The sequence below is a fragment of the Astyanax mexicanus genome, chromosome 4, assembly GCF_023375975.1.
Source record: "Astyanax mexicanus isolate ESR-SI-001 chromosome 4, AstMex3_surface, whole genome shotgun sequence".
Classification (NCBI taxonomy): Eukaryota; Metazoa; Chordata; class Actinopteri; order Characiformes; family Acestrorhamphidae; genus Astyanax; species Astyanax mexicanus.
In genome coordinates, this window is record NC_064411.1 from 31,239,092 (window position 1) to 31,257,396 (window position 18,305).

At 40.9% G+C, this 18,305-nt stretch overlaps 1 protein-coding gene across 1 annotated transcript in view; it reads right to left on the bottom strand.

Annotated features, from left to right (window-relative positions):
• Positions 1–17,362, bottom strand: part of LOC125801092 (myelin basic protein-like) — a 66,955-nt gene extending 49,593 nt beyond the window's left edge. The window contains exon 1 of the mRNA XM_049476870.1: positions 17,167–17,362. The gene's annotated coding sequence lies outside the window, so the exon portion shown is untranslated. The remainder of the gene's footprint in view (positions 1–17,166) is intronic.
• Between the last annotated feature and the right edge of the window lie 943 nt (positions 17,363–18,305).

The following is an 18,305-nucleotide window of genomic DNA, read 5'->3' on the forward strand; positions in this document are numbered from 1 at the left end:
TTTTCGCACTAGAATTTTCCCAAAAATCGTGCACACAGTTAACGTCGCCGGTTAGCCGTTAACCATTGCAGCTAAATAACTAAGAGCTTCGTGTCATAATAAAAGTCATTAAATCAGTTTGTAGACTTACACTTGTAAACCAAGAACATTTAAGAAATTCTATTATATTTATATTCTTTTGACTTTACTAAATACACTTTTAATCAAAATATGGTCAAATATCTAAATTCTCCTAATCGTCAGTTCACCTTATAATCCGGTGCGCCTGATGTATAAATTTCGCCAGTCAGATTGTAAAGAGCACTAAAGCCACTTCACTGAAGTGCAGCGTTATAAGAGGGAGTTTTCAGTAAAGTTTCTTCAACACCAAGGCTGGAGGCAGCAGTATTAGCATTAGCTGCTAATCGCAGTGCTAGCTCTTTCGCTGTTAGGAGGTGAGTATATCGGACTGTAGTCTGCGTGTTTACAGTGTTAAAACAAGAAGCTGCTTGAGATGAACTGCTAACCAGAGCACTCAGGGTTCCTCAGGCAGCATTTACTAGCGATAAGCGCTGCTAACCACGCCTAGCGCTGCTTTTAACCACTCAAATACTGGAAACCTAAGCTTACTGTATGTAAACGGAAATAAACAAAAACAAACAGTTTTTAAGTGAGAAATCTGTAACTTCCAGCGCCCTGTGTGCCTTATGTATGAAAATAGACCAGAAAATAAACATTCATTGATCATATGCCTTATAATACGGTGCACCTTATTGTCTGTAATATATGGTAAATACTTTTACTATTAATTCTATAATTCTATATTCATTAATATTAATAGTTCACCAGCCTAGGTCTGCTCAGGGCAATTCTTAATTTTGATCGAAACAATATAACTCCAATATCAATACGAACAGTACAAAACCACTGCATGTGATGTACATCATCACACACTAGCCAAAAGGTTTTATTGCCGTTCCTGAACAAAAAAAAAAAAGATGTTAAATGATTTTGCCACTGTTTTATACACACACACACACAAACACACACACACACACACACACACACACAACAGCAGCATATTGTACAGATGACACATGACTGCATCCGGAACAAATACATTGCATTGACACAGAAGTTACAGGGGCCTAAAACTCTGAAAATCTGTAACAGTATGAAAGACTACAGCAGCAGTAAAACTATTCTGTGTGAGTGTGTGTGTGTGTGTGTGTGTTTAGCCTAATCCCATCACCTCCATAAGAAAGCAGATCAGAAAGAGAGAACAGAGCAGCACAGCTGGCTAAATGTAAGGCCCTGCTAAACCCCATATATATTGAGGCCATGTCTTTTTTTACAACAACAGCAGAATATTAAACAGAACTACACAGAGTGCAGATAACACACAATAGCACCTAGAACAATAAACACAATAAACACACAGTGTGTTTTCTCTCTGTATGTTCTGGAAGCTGGTAAACATTATCTTTCCTCAGAAGATGCTCAGGTCTGGAAGCTGCTGGAGGCTAAAGCTGCTTTATTCCCATAATCTGTTCAACAAAGCCAGAGAAACAGCAGCCAGGGGAAAAATAATTTCCCAGACAGAGCACGCTGTCTCTCTACGTTCATCTACAACATCTCTCTCTCTCTCTGTCTCTCTCTCACACACACACACACACACTCACTCATATTACACAACATTCCTCTGGAACATGCGGAGACTTGAGAGACACGGACGTTGCATAACAGTGAGAGAGAAGAGAGAGGAGAGCACTCTCGGCTCACAGCAGAGCGTCTGTGTGCATTGATCTCAAAGCCCAAAGCCTGCAGTGAACAACTAGGGAAACATCCAAGCTCTATCCTTCACTCCCTTTTACTCACACTTGAGTAAAACGAACATTGTTGTTTTATTCTAGAAACAAAAGACAACATTTCTCAAAAATTCCAAATAGAAATACTGTAATTTAGAGCATTTATTTGCAGAAAATGAGAAATGGCTGAAATTACAACAAAGACACAGAGCTTTCAGACCTCAAATAATGCAGAGAAAACACATTTATATTCATAAAGTTTTAGGAGATCAGAAATCAGTTTTTGATGGAATAACCCTGGTTTCAATCACAATTTTTTTTTTGCATCTTGGCATGTTCTCCTCCACCAGTCTTACACACTGCTTTTGAATAACTTTATGCTGCTTCACCCCTGGTGCAAAAAATCAAGCAGTTCAGTTTGGTTTGATGGCTTGTGATCATCAATCTTCTTCTTGATTATATTCCAGAGGTTTCAATTTGGTAAAATCAAAGAAACTCATCATTTAAAGCGCTCTCTTATTTTTTTCAGAGCTGTATGTACAGAAAACTAGGACTACAATTACTACTCTTGCAGTTTTCCAGGTAATGTATTTACAGTATGGATGTACCGATTCTACATTAGCATCAGATTTTGGATTAAATTTGTTGGATTGGGTATCAGATAATTAGGAAAATCCTTTGGACAGTTTATTCACTGTTTCCGATAACAAAACTGCGGACAACTAAATGCACATATCATAAGATATATGGGTGTTTTGTGTAGAGGACCACAATGGAAATGAAGCCTTAGCGCTTTATTGTGTTTTAATCCTCAATAATTTGAAGTGTGAAATGTCTGTTGTCTGTGTATGTTTCTTTTTTGAATCATTAAATAAATTAAATCAATCAATCAAGAAAACACTGTACAGACTGTAAGGTGCACTTAGTGCGGTTAGCGGCTAAAGTTAATGCTGCTACAGCAGTGCTAGCCAGGGTTAGCAGCAGGCTACAGGACCATAATACTCACTTTTGAACAGCGATAGAGCTAGCACTTAGCACAGTTAGCGGCTAATGCTAACACTGCTCCAGCCTTGCAGCTGGAGAAACTTCACAGAAACTCCTGTTTAACGCTGTACTTCAGCTGAGTGGCTTTACTGCTTCTTACAACCGACTGGTAAAATGCATACATAAGGTGCACTAATATTTTTTTGGGGAAAATTAAAGGATTTTAATTGCACCTTAAAGTCTAAAAAATACGATACCCTATATAACCAGCACAGGCTCCCTTGACCTGCCATCAACTGTGAGTAAGTAATCCAGCTTGAAAAAGTATATATATAAGCATCTGGCAGCAATCTTTGCAGTGCCACCGAGTAATTTTTTTCCAATCATACAAGACAAGCCTTCCACATCGTTTAATGGTTAGATTATCATTTTAACAACTTACAAATCACTAATAAAACTAACAGAAATCTTGCAGTTTTAAGTGTATGGTTACATAATGCATAAACTAATATTAAATTTAAATGTACAAAATCCTAAAAAGAAAAAAAAAGTATGTATGTTAATGGAGAAGAGGTTCTTGTGGATACTACAAAAAAATTGCTACTGCTGGTGCCACTGATGTAAAATCACAAAATGTTCCTGCCTAAATGGAGGTCATGTTGGGTCAATGAATCTGTGCTTTTTGTGGATTAAATAATTTTGACCACAATCATCATTTGCTCTTTTTATTAAAAAGTGTAATTGCTCTGCTAATTGTGGAGCAAAATTATCACTGTTACCAATCAACAGTAAAAGCTGTACTTTCAAAAACATCCAAACCCAGTTTGAGTGTAGAAGTGATTCATCGCTCAGGTCTGCTACATTTAAACGCTTCATTTTGTTCAGAAGCTCTTACGCAGGAGTGCTTTAGCTAAAGAACATCTCTGAATGATAATGCCGCTCTAAAGACAGCATTATGCTAAAGCACTTCCACGAACAGGAGCCATTTAAGTACAGCAGCTGAGTCTGAGGGCTAGAAGTCAGCAGGAACGTCTGTAATGGACATGTAACTGCAGCAGGTCCCCACTAAACACCACAGAGTGCTCCTCAAAGTGTTTAACTCCTCATGACTTCATCTCTCTGCTCAGAACTTTAGGCACGGCCACTCTGTCATCATATGCACTGCTACTCATCTGCTATATACATTTATACACTCTGTGTGGCATAATTTACATACAACCATTCCAGCATTTCGGGCTTTAGCACATTCCACACAATGCTGCGATGGTTAAAGCCTTTACCACTTTGTAATGCTGAGGTTTCTTCTCACCTCGCTTAAAAGATGCTTTGGCACCAAGGATACCAAGTGACATCAAGTGACACCAAGTGTCACCAAGTCATACCAAGTGTCACCAAATCATACCAAGTGATACCAAGTGACACCAAGAGCACCAAGAGGCCCCAAGTGGCATGAAGTAAAATTAAGTGGCAACAAGAGATACCATGTGACACCAAGTCATATCAAGTGACACCAAGTGGCACCAAATGACTCCAAGTGGAACCAAGTGACATGAAGTAACATCAAGTGACAACAAATGATGTCAAGAGACAACAAGTGGCACCAAGTGGCATGAAGTGAAATTAAGTGGCACCGAGAGACACCAAGTGACATCAAGTGACACCAAGTGACATCAAGTGACAGCAAAGGATACCAAGTGGCACCAAGAGACACCAAGTGACACCAAGTCATATTAAGGCCTAATGATTTTTTAGCTTGTTATGGCTACTGCACATGTGCAGACCTGCTCACTGAGAGGCGGCTTCCCTACAAGTATACTGACCTCCACTTACCTCCACTCACAGAGTTAGCAGTACACTGATTGGTTCTTTTTGTTGAAGGACGATAGTTTATCCTTAATTGGATGCTGGGTTGAGCTTTACAAGGACTTCCAGTCATGACTCAGTCAGTGGTTGGTCTTTTTATTAATAAAAAATGTCTCTGGCTGGACTCAAAACTGATAGAGAGGTTTAGCAGCAATGCTAAAAGCCAGCCTTAGCCTTCGTATTCGAACCATGAAGCTAACAAATACAGAGCAGCTGGGCTTAGAAGGACTGGAGGTGTTAGCCACAATGCTAACAGCTGGTCTTGACAGCTATAGTCGGACACACTTAAATGTAGACTCACATAAATGCAGATTCTAGCAGGTTTGTATGAGCTGAGTGTGGTGTAGACCATGTGCAGAGTGGCCAGCATCACTGTGTGCGAGTGTGTGTGTGAGTGAGAGAGAGAGAGAGCGAGAGAGAGAAAGAAAGAGAGAGAGAGAGAGAGAGAGAGAGATGGCTGCTTTAACAGAGCAGCTGCTCTGGGCTGCATGAAGCTGAGTGGATTACATAACAGCTTAGCACTATCATTGCAATAAAACACACACAAACACACATACAGGGATGACGGCCAACACTGTTGTACAAGCAAACACACACACACACACACACACACACACACACACGTTTTCACCCATTATACACACACACACATACACACTCCACAGTAAAGTAGCTGCTGAGAGCAGACAGCAGTAAGCTCCAGTGCTGGACGTAGATAAGGACAGCAGTTTAAAATCTGAATATCTACTAATAAATATCAATATCTAATATTATATACTGAACAGGAGGCAGTTACGTACAACATATTATATAATTACGAGATGAGCACCTGTTATTCAGATCTGCTTTTCTATCTGTTTACACGTCTTAACAGTGCATCTGTTCATTCTGAATATTACTCATCCTATCCGATGTAGGTGGATCATCACAGCACATAGAGCTCACTCAGTACAGCCTACAGAGTCTAGCACTCACTACCCAGTAGTGCACAGTCTCATTCACACACATTTCAAACCTTTGAAGCCACAAGATGAATGAAATGAAAGTTGCCATGATGTGTATTCACATACTGTAGACGGTATACTGCTCAGAAATTAAAGGAACACTTTGAAAACACATCAGATCTCAATGAGAGAGAAAAAAAATCACACAGAATATCTTTGCTGATATGGACTGGCTAATATTTTAGGAAAGAAAGGATGCCAAATTGTTACATTTAAAGACACCACAAAAAATGTGTGATGGGTTGAGCCAATTAATGGTATAAATTATGGTATAAATCCTTCAAGAACTGCCTTCATACTTTTACCACACGAGGCTGGGCATTGCCAAGGTCCAGGACAAACCCAGAACCCCCTGCAGCAGCGTAGGGTCCGACAATAAGTCCAAGGATTGGTCTTCCTAAACCACTAAATCACCGTCCCACTACCAAACCGCTGCTGATGCAGCATTCCGGAGTAGCATCACAGCACGCACGGAGGAAAGCGCAATGACTCGGTTCTGATACATCAGCTCACAGACGCCTTGTGCTGATCGACATCACCCTTTGGAGTGATGTGGGGAGAGATCGCCATCTACCCACCCAGACAGATTGTGCTCTCTCAGGGCTCCGGTAGATGATGGCAAGCTACATGAACAGGATTCGAACCGGCGATCTCCTGATCATAGTGGCAGAGCTTTAGTTCTACTTTTAGCTGTAACTTCAACAAGAAAAGAGCAGCACTGAGCACTAGTCTCCACATCTTTGAGAAACACACATTTAATACACATAACATCAACTTACTACTTCCTGTTTAACATATATATATATATATATATATATATATATATATATATATATATAAAACATTTTCACATTTCATGAATCTAATGCTGCATCAGGCACCTGTGACTGTACAGGCTTCAGTGGTTTATGTGATATGTTTTATTTGTAATCTGGATGGAGGAAGGTGGAGGTGTTGTTTCGCCCACCATCCTCTGATTGCGGTGAGCTGCAATTTATTAGTAAGGGGTTGCCAGGTTTGTGGTTTTCCACAAACCTGCCAAATTGAGCTTGTTTAAAACTATAGTTATGGGTGAAAATCCAAAGGTGATGAGGTGCGTTTTCAAATACACTGCAAACGCAATACTACTAATAATAATAATAAACATTTTAAAATATCATAAATTAGAAACAATTAATAATTAAGTTTTACCTAAGTACACTTAGATGTTGGGTTAGTTTAAGCTCCTGAAGGGTGGGTTTAAACACGCTTTGGGCCGAATAGTTTGCTGGACCTGGCTGATATAAATCTAATTTTTACAGCTTAAACATGACTAAGCTCTCTTATACTATTCATCCTTATACTGAATGATTATTTTTACACCTTTATGACTTAAATAGCAAACTTCAGACTACTGCCTGCCCTTAAAAAAGGGCCTACAGAACACTAGACAGTATTTTATGGTGCACAGGTGATCCGTGGCCCACTCACCATATACACTCACCATATATACCCTTAACACTGACCACTATACCCACACCTTGTCTTCTGTTTTGTAAGCAGGTATAATGAGATGTAGAAATTCAATGACATGTGGTTCAACCTATGTAAGTGTGTGTGTGTGTGTGTGTGTGCATATCCTAAGAGAGAATGAGAGAGAGGAAATCTGGCAGAAACACAATCTTAACCGTGTTTTTTTACACTGCGCACTATCAAAAAAGTCTATTTTCTGGTCTATTTTCATACATAAGGCTCAGGTCTCTCCTGAAAACTGTTTATTTTGGTGAGTAAAGCACCTCTGTTTATTTACAGTAAGCTTAGATTTCCAGATTTCACCAGCATTAAGGCTAGAGCATTAGCGGCTAACCGTTAGCGGCTAATGCCACCCGACAGCGCTACACTGAGAAACCATGAGTGCTCCAGTAAGACAGGGTGTTATCAGCTACAGATTCGTCCCACATAGCTTGTTTTAACATGGTAAACACACAGACTACAGTCTGATTTATACAACCCTCTGAACGGCAAAAGAGTTAGCCCAGTTAGCGGGTAATGCTAATGCTGCTCCAGCAGGGGCCAATAATGCTCCGTCTGAACGAGGAAATAGCGGCTAGTGGCTAATGCTAATACTACTTCAGCCCCGGTGCTGGAAAACTAAACTGAAACTCCTGTGTAACGCTGCACTTTAGCACAGTGGCTTTACTGCTCCTTATGACCTGACTGGCAAAATTCATACATAAAGCAAGCTAACAACCATTTAAGGCTTTTATACTGTTTATAAAAAGGTTCTCTGACTTCTTACAATCCAACAAGACTTTATTAGCCTATATCACTAAAAAGGATTCTGTACTCTGTATTATGGAAGAACCAACAACACATTTCAGACGACATTTTTTAGTTGTCATGGTTCTAAACTATACAGGTCCAATAACTTTACTGACAATAATAAAAAAAAAACGTTGCCTTATTTTAACCCTTATTGTTTTCAGTGTGTTCTGCTCTGATACTATTTGTGGTGCAGTCAGAGATACACACCTTGTGTATGTGTGAGTGTGTGCGTGTGTGTATTTTCCACTCTGTAGTGAAGGTGGTACCTGAGTCTGATAAACAGGAAATAGTGAGGCAGAAGCGAGAGCAGAGTGTGTGAGTGTGAGGCTAAAAAGGTGCCCACTGAAATTACTATTTAAAACTTTAGACCACAAACACACACACGAGGTGGGCGATGTGATTGTACATTATTATGATGTTAAATTACATTTTATATAAAATACATTTTAAAATAGAACATAAGTAGAGGAACTGTACACAACAACACTACAGAAACAGCCTGTGAGCAACAAACAGCAACATAAAACAGAGTATAAATTAATAATATAATAAGAGGAGCTGGGTGCTGTGTGGACCAGGTTAGGCTCAGTATCAGTTTAAACATGGTTCTATGGGTCAAGAGAGGCTTAGACTGGGTCTAGAAATGGTGCTGTGGGTCTGGTTGGGCTTAGGTTGGGTTGAGACAAGGTGCTTTGGGTCTGGGTGGGTCTGGACATGATGCTGTGGGTCTGGTTTGGCTCAGGTTGGGTTTAAACATGGTGCCGTGGGTCTGGTTGGGCTCAGGTTGGGTTTAGACAAGGTGCTGTGGGTCTGGTTGGGTCTGGACATGGTGCTGTGGGTCTGGTTGGGCTCAGGTTGGGTTTAGACATGGTGCTGTGGGTCTGTTGGAGCTCAGGTTGGGTCTGGACAAGGTGCTGTGGGTCTGGTTGGGTCTGGACATGGTGCTGTGGGTCTGGTTGGGCTCAGGTTGGGTTTAGACAAGGTGCTGTGGGTCTGGACATGGTGCTGTGGGTCTGGTTGGGCTCAGGTTGGGTTTAGACATGGTGCTGTGGGTCTGTTGGCAGCGTCTCTACTTCCTCCGGAAGCTGAGAAAGGCCTGTCTCCCTCCACCCATCCTCACACTCTTCTATAGAGGGACCATTGAGAGCATCCTGAGCAGCTGCATCACTGCCTGGTTTGGGACCTGCACCGTCTCTGACCGCAAGACCCTCCAGCGTATTGTGAGGACAGCTGAGAGGATCATCGGCGTCTCTCTCCCCTCCATCACGGACATTTACACCACCCGCAGCATCCGCAAAGCAACCAGCATTGTGAATGACCCCACCCATCCCTCACACAAACTGTTCTCCCTCCTGCCTTCGGGAAGGAGGTACCGCAGCATCCGGTCCAGCACGACCAGATTCTGCAACAGACTCTACCCCCAAGCCATCAGACTCCTCAACTGCAGAGACTGAACTGATGGTTTTTCTGTACATGCACACACACTCTTACCCCAGAAAATGGAAAGCACTAAAAACCCTACTACCTCACTGGACTCTATTGCACACTGTGTAATAGAGGTAATTACTACCTCACTGGTCTTTTTTGCACACTTTTTGCACACTGCATAATTTGCACACGGTCTTGTTATTTATTATTCTTTGTCTGTATGGTGTTGTATTGTCTGTCTGCACTTTTGTACTGTTGCACTATTGTTCTGTCTACACTGTGTTTATGTGCACCATGATCCCTGGAGGAACGTTGTTTCGTTTCACTGTGTACTCTGTATATAGCTGAAATGACAATAAAAACCACTTTGACTTTGACTGTTGGAGCTCAGGTTGGGTCTGGACATGATGCTGTGGGTCTGGTTGGGCTCAGGTTGGGTTTAGACATGGTGCTGTGGGTCTGGTTGGGCTCAGTATGGGTCTGGACATGGTGCTGTGGGTCTGGTTGGGCTCAGGTTGGGTTTAGACATGGTGCTGTGGGTCTGTTGGAGCTCAGGTTGGGTCTGGACAAGGTGCTGTGGGTCTGGTTGGGCTCAGGTTGGGTTTAGATATGGTGCTGTGGGTCTGGTTGGACTCAGTTTGGGTTTGGACACTGTTCTGGGGTCTGGGTTGGCTCAGGTTGGGTTTGGACATGGTGCTGTGGCTCAGGTCAGACCGAAATACGAGTCTCAAATAAAGTTCTATTCCTGCGTTAGCCTATAGAAAAGAAGGAAACACCACCACCACCTGCTGCCTTTCCACTGCAGGTTCAGGAGACTCTGTCAACAGGTTCTCCGCCACACCCTGCTCCACTCACACACGCTTAGTCATTCTGAACCAGGAAATGAGTGTACCTGTACAGGTGAGCACTCACATGGATGTCTTGGCAGCATGCTTCAGGCTGAGCTCTAGGACCCAGTGGGTCTTAGAGTAACTGCCTGATAAACTCGTCAGGAGCACCATTCCCTGGCTAATCCACACTTATCATGCAAGACCCTGTAACACTCTCAGTGTTTATTGTCCAGAGATGTTTAACATGATCACCTGCTATGCTATGCTAAGCTATGCACTTTGCTGTCCTGATTAATGATTACAGGCTTACACACACCTGAGAGATTACAGCAACCCGACACTACAAACACATTCACTCTGACTGTGGTCATTCCTGCTGGGGCTCGCCGATACTGATCAGATCACCAGTTTAGGCCAGTTTTAATTTAATGAACTGATCTGTTTTATTTTATATCACTGAAATGAGACCAAAGTGAATCTCGCACAGCAGTGTAAATCTTGACCAAACACAAAACACTTTATGAACCACACACTGTTGTTCCCTATCTGTTATTGACACATGTTTCAAATAATATCTTTGCAACAATACAGTAGATTTGGGAAACCAAGAAGCTGTTAGCTTCATGGCTAACTAGCTCCAACCTCTATAAGCCTGGTTGCTGTGTCTGTTAGCATTGCAGCTCCAATCCTACCAAGGATGACTGTTAACACTATGACTAAACCCACTGATTAATCCACTTTATGCCTTTTAAATTTGGCTACTTTGTCTGTTAGCATTGTGGCTCCAACCCTACACTGGTCAGCTTTTAGCATTGAAGCTAAATCTATCCAGCCTTTCCAAGCAGGACTTGCTTAGACTGGCTGTTAGCATTGTGGCTAGTTTGCTCCAACCTTAACAAGCCTGGCTGCTCTGTCTGTTATCATCGTGGCTCTGATCCTACAAAGGATGACTGTTATTACTATGACTAATCCTATTGACGAATCCACTCCATGCCTTTTAACTGTGGCTGCTGTATCTGTTAGCACTGCAGCTCCAACTGTACAAAGGTAAGTTGTTAGCATTGTGGCTAACCCAATCCAGCCTTTAGAGCAGGACTGCTGTGTTTGATAGCATCATAGCTGCAACACTACTGAGGCCGGCTATTTGCAATTCAGCTAACTTGATCCAACCTTGCTAAGCCTGGCTGCTGTGTCTGTTAGCATTGAAGCTTTACTCTGCTTAAACTAGCTCTTATCATCGAAGCTAACATGCTACAAAGTTGCTAGGTCTATATACTGAGGTCAGCTGTCCTTCTCAAAATTTTCTAATGCTGCATTGTATCAACCAGAGACTGTAAAAAAAGATGGACGTTGTGTCGCCGTTCCCATTCATTCAATGAAAATAAAGCCAAAATCTTCTGCCATGTTGGCGATCCCGAAACCCGAGTCTGTGCAGTAGAGACCAGAGGAGGGAGAAAGACTGTGGAGAGTAGCCTACTCATTTGAATAACCCCGCCCCTGAGGGCTGCCTCACGGTCACAGACTGCAGAGCGGAGCAGAGCTGACGGTCTGTTATTGGTCCCGCCCATAACCAGCACTTTTACAATAACCACACCTGGTTTGAATAGAGCTGAATAAAGTTTTACAAAACGAATTCTGTGGGGATATAAAAAATTAACAATATAAGCAGAGGTTACACTAGCTGTTGCATTTAAATAGAGGAGGTAAAATTACAGTATATTAGAAAAAAACGTGATTGAAAGTTGTCTGTTTTGCCATTGAAACCTATGGGAATAGGTGGGGTTACACAGCTTTCTGAAACCGAACAGCAGGGGGCGCCCGACCTGTGGTGGCTTCACTTTTGAGAGACGATGCTCTGTCCAGCTATATACAGTCTATGGTATCAACATATTGGTAGATTATGAACCACCAAATAGTTTACATTATTACATAGATTAATATCTACTCTAGCCTTTTTTAATCTAGCATATCTTTAAACTTAAATATGAACTTGCCTCTTTAATGAGGCAAAGAATCAGATGCTGGTGGGGTCAGTGAAAATCTCAACTCTATTCATAGCCTCGAAACTTCACAAGTGAGTCACATCTGATCTCGCAAGAAGATACAATCAGAAGGGCAGAAATCGTTTGAACCGTATTTCTGCACTGTGTTGTTGCAAATATATTAATAGAAAAGTTTCATTGAGAAACATCAAAACTGACGCACTGGCACATTCCTGAAACCCCAGAGGGTTAAAGAGCCAGCATTACATAAAACCTACTATCAAATTGCAGAATACACTATCATTAAGGTGCACAAAATTTAGAAAAGCGACCATACCAGTTTATTTCTGAACAATATGTCACAAACACACTCTGTTCTGAGGTCAGTAGCTGTGTCTGAATGTTGAATTATCAGTTTATGTAAAAGGATTGGTGTCAGAAGTGGTTTAGTCGTTTTAGTGTTGTGTTTTAGCCCTGTCCACTAGATAAAAGTGCTGTACACTGTTCTGATTGGATAAAAAGTATTATTATTTTTTTTTAAGGTTTTGTTCATATTATCATAGTTTTTTTTTAAATCTAATTTGAACCATCACAATATGTCGCCTGGCATTTAGTGAGCTCACAGTAACAGCAAAATGCATCAACAATAACCTGAAAGCCATTTTTTTCCTTAAAAAAAAACCTGTGAGCGAAAGTTCAAAACAAACAATACATTGAATAATGGGTACTCCATGACCACCAGCATTTGTACACTACTTTTTGCAATATGCTGAAAATTCTGCAAATAATGCCCTATATAAAAAATATATGCATCTGCTTCCATCTAGTAATTGTTGTGATAAGTCCAGATCCTACCCAGGATTAATGGCTGCAAGGCAGGAATGCTATGGAGGTAATTAGTGCAAAACGTTTAACAAAGGTTTAACAAAATCTACAAGCAAAATGTTAAAAGGAAAATATTTGTATATTACTATAAAAATAGAAATAAATACATTAAATATATATTTTGAATGATACTCGGGGCACCCTCTTATTCTTTGCAGTTATCTGAGTGTGGATTTATCCAATCTTCACGTTCATTTTTGTGTTTTTGTCATTTTTGTGTTTTTGTGTCGTTCCGCCATGTTTGGAAATAGAAGCTGTCAGGGTGGGCGTGGCTAAGCCTCAGATATAAGTTACAGTGTACCTGACAGTGTAAAATCAGGTGGCCTATGGAGATTCCATCTAAACGCCTCCTTCTGAGCCCCACCCACCAGCAAACACTCGCAAAAAAATGAAGCAGAAGCTTCTGCTACCAGGAGGAAGCAGAAACAAAGAGATTATAGAAGCAAAATACCCAAAAATGAAAGCAGGAATGGCAAAAACCGACCTCAAATAATTTTTAATAACTGCAAAGAACAAAAAAGGAATCAAGTATCTTTCAGAATACATATTTGACATATTATATTTTGTGTTAAACATTTGCCACAAAATGGTCTCCTTAGAACACACCCTAGATAGGGCTGCTATATGTATGCAAGATTTAATTTGATGTATGTTTAGAAAATTTCTATTAACCAAATAAATAATCAAAATTTTAATGCAATTTAAAGAACAACTGCCAGATTCACAGTAACAGTTATATAAGGAATACAAATGCACTATGGACATAAGTATTGGGACAGCTACTTATTCATAGGTTGTTCTGAAAATCAAGGTTATCACTTCTCTTTTAATTAACTAAAATAAAATTATCAAAATTAAAGTAGCCATTGTAAACTAACATGAATGCCCTATTAAAATAACATTAAAGAATTCTTAAATTATACGTATTTATCTGAATATAAGGCACACCGTATTATAAGGCGCACTGTCAATGAAGGTCTAGTTCCTGATCTATTTTCATACAAAAGGCGCAGCAGATTATACCAAGGGTTACACCATGTTCTTCCTTTTAATTCAGCAGAAAACTGTTTATTTCGGTAAGGAAAGCGATCCTGTTTATTTAGAGTAAGCTTAGATTTCCAATATTTTCAACAGCACAGTTAGCAGCGCTTAGTGCTAGTAAATGCTTCCTGGTAGCGCTACACTAAGGAACCTCAAGTGTTTCAGTAAGCCATGGCTCTATCAGTTAGCGGTTTGTCCCACGTAACTTGTTTTAACATGGAAAACACGCAGACTATAGTCCAATATACTCACTTCTGAATGGCGAAAGAGCTAGCGCTGCGGTTAGCGGCTAATGCTAATGCTGCTCTAGCCTCGGTGCTGGAGAAACTTTACTGAAACTCCTGTATTACGCTGTACTTGGAGTGGTTTTACTGCTCCATACACCATGACTGGTAAAATTTATACATAAGGTGCACCAGATTTTTTAATTTTTGGAAAAATTAAAGGATTTTAGGTGCATCTTATAGTGTGAAAAATACGGTAAGAGACAAGCAAACGTATAGTATATGGATATAGTGCTATAGTGAAACCAGCTCATTCATTTTGGTTTTCTTTTACTCTAAGAGAAGGTCTTCAACTAGATTTTGGAGCATTAGTGAGGTGAAAATACTGGATGATTACCACTCCACCTCCATCCTTATCTCCCCAAAAATATTGGAAAGATGCTTCACAGCTCAGTGCTGCAGCCCGTATACCCCTCTACCCAAGCCTAAGCCTAACATTAGGCATGGTGTCAACAGGTTCATGTTTATCTGTTCCAGAGAGTTCTATTCGGTTGGCAATATTTATATTAAATATTAAGAGCAAAAAAAGCAAACACTGTGTCCCTAATCACCCAATCTCACAATCAACAGTGTATAAAATAGTGCCCACTTCTACAAGTGCACTGGTTAGTGTAGAGTGTAGCACCCCAATTTATGGGGGTGCTTAGAGTGTCCTCCATGTGGTCCTACAGAGGCCTTCAGCGAAGGCCACTCACTCAGATACAAGCAAGGACCAATTACAGTGGTTGGGATTTGTTTTCTGGCAAACATGACTGAATAAATGATGATGTTCAGCACATGTGAGCAAAACTGTATTTTTTTTTCCATTAATTTAAATGACCATTGAGCTGCTTGATTAACACACCTATGATGACACATCATCCATTACACAATACACAGCTCCTCCACTAGACATGAACATGAGGAACAGTGTAGCTATGTCTCTCTTACACACACCTACAAGAACTTACAGCTTTTTGGCCCAAAGGATGTTTCATGGTTGCTCTGATCTGAATTAGTTAACGAGTATGTAAACTTGTAGCATTTTCCCATTAATTTGGTTTGTTTTCACTCATGGAAAAATTCAAGCATCCTAAAATACATCACAATAAACCATATGAGAATGTTTTTTCTGTTCTCTGCTTATTGGCCAAACCTGCCTGGATTGGGAGCAAGAATGTAAATACAGGAAGAAGATGCTGTGTTTTGGACTAATGTACATTTCTGTACAGTTTAACATGGAAACACAGCAGTCGTTTATGTTTAATACTTGAGTCAAATCAAAGTCAAATCATGTCCACAGCACAAATAAATCACTTCAGAATTTGTTTGGGACCAGAACTACACCACCTGCATAACAGTTTGACTCCGGTATGGTTGTATTCACTTCACAAGCCTCACCAATCAATTGAGATTTTTGCTTTGCCGTTCACACTACAGTAATAATGAGGTCATATGCTTCCCTGACCACCATCAAATATGAGTGAGTAATCGGATTACAGGATGCATGATGCATCGCCAGGTGTGAACTGGGCACTCCAGCCTGAATCCAATTTTTTGTTTTTTTGGAATATCTAGATTGTATCCAGATTGATTTTTGATAGTATTGGTAGCCTAAAGGTTAGCATTTTTTTTGCGAAATAGACCCAAACCACATATGGAGGTTCTTTAAAGTTTCGTGAGAGAGGTTTCTAATGTCTGAACAAGCAAATCAGATCTAATCGCTTGCCTCAGTTATCATCTCAACTCTGGTAACTCAACAGAGGTAAATCTTGCTCTTTCTTTCCAGGGGCGTTCCTGATGAGAGCCAGTTTCATCGTAATGTTTTTGATGGTCTATGCGACTGCACTTGAGGATTAACTGACGTATTCTTTCTACAATTTCTAAGTCATTTTTTTCTTTACTTAGTTGCCATAATAAGGATTAGAACATTACGCAAATAGGACTATTCACTGTATATCAACTCTACCTCTTCACAACTTTACAACTGATGCTCTCAAACACATTAAGAGGCAAGAAATTCAAGTAACTCTTGGTAAGTTCAGCACAGCTGTTAACTGACAGACTGTACTTCATAAAACTGTCTGAGAAAACACACAGATCTGTTTTGTAAGCTTGCACAGCCTTGAAAAAAATCTTTAATTTAAAACCTCATATTGAGTTCAGATCTATCTAAAACACACCAGGATTCACTTTAATTAAGCTTACACAGTGTGAATGCACCCTGTTTAGTGATACTGACAACAGAGGGGGTACATTGCCTGCAGCACTAAACTACACACACGCACGCGCGCACACACACAAACACATAATGTGGAAAAGCCCGTATGCAGACGTGGTCTGGCACCACGGCCTTTTACCGGAAGTTGTGACACTGCTGCAGCTCTGCTCGTGCGTTTAGTGTGTGAGTGTGTGTGTGTGTGTGTGTGAGATGTGTGTGTGTTGTGTGTGTGTGTGAGATGTGTGTGTTGTGTGTGTGTGTGTGTGAGGTTCCTGCTCAGTGAAAAGCAGAAGACTCTGGAAGCATATCCACCACAGTAAGACCTGAGGAACCCCAGCAGCCAATCAGCTGCTTCAGTCCGACTCGATTCGCACGGGATCGAAATAATCGATAGTCTATGCCGGAGCTGCTCGCGCTCCTGGGCCTGGCCGCTCAATGCAACAGATCACAGCGGAGCACCGTGCGCGCACGGAGACCCCCAGCCCCCCGGTGAGCCCCGGTTAGCGCGTGCTAACCCGCGAGCGCGGTCACCGCAGAGGCTCCGCGCGGGGTTATTTATAGTATTGATACGTACCGTGTGCGCGCGGACTGCCGCTGCTGCTCCCTCCGTGCGGGCGCGTTCGTGTGCTTATGCTCGCGCGCGTTTGTATGTGTGTGTGTGTGTGTTTTGCTTCCTGCTTTAGGTAGTAGATGTTTGTGAGGGGTGGGGCTCTCGAGCGCAAGTCAGCACACGCGCTGCTGTTATCAGACGGCGTGTGCGCGCGTGCGCGTGCGCCGATTCTTGCATGAAGCGCGAGCACCAATGTGTCACACATTTATATTTATATATATATATATATAAAATATAGATTATACGTTTGTATTTGTGGATTTTAATTTATTAAAAAAATATAAATTAATAAATTAAAATAAAATTCAGTAATTAATCACGATTAATCACACCTTTCCTTCCCTACGGCTAAGCTTTTATTATTGGGAATTTTAATGTAAATAAAACTTGTTTTTGAATCCCTTAAAAAACTTGAAAAAAATTGTATTAATCACAACAGTATGCAGTGAATAAATCATGGATTAAATCATGAAAAAAAAATTAAGTGACATTGTAACTATATTAGCAGAACATTTAAAAACGTTAAATAAAAATAAGAACATCTCAGAAAATGTCCTAGGAAGCAAAAATTAAGTAGTTAGAGGGTAAATAAACCCCCTGATTTTAGCTGACTCCTTTTTCAGCTCCAACTAGAAAAAAAAAGGAAGGAATAGATTGGGAGGGGCACTGGGAGATGTTTGGGTTTAGGGGCAGGGCAGGAGGTAGGGCTGATTGGGATGGGCAGTGTGCCACTGATAGTCATGAGGCCTAGATGGTTGGATGTCACCAGGGTGGTGGTATTAATTGACTGGTTTGCATTATTGTTAGTGTTCGCTTACCAGTTAATGGCTAATACTAATGCTGCTTCAGCAGTGCTATCTGGGGTTAGCAGCAGGCTACAGGCTGATATTACTCAATTCTGAATGGCGAATAAGCTAGCAATTAGCGGCTAATGCTAATACTACTGGAGAACTAAACTGAAACTCCTGTATAACTCTGTACTTTGTATTTTATATTGAAAGTAAAGAGTTGGGGAACCATAGGCTAAGCTTTCCATAAAGACAGTAGGGTTCACCAGTGAGTGGCTGGTGTTTGCAGTGAGGGCTCAGTGCTGGTAATAGAAG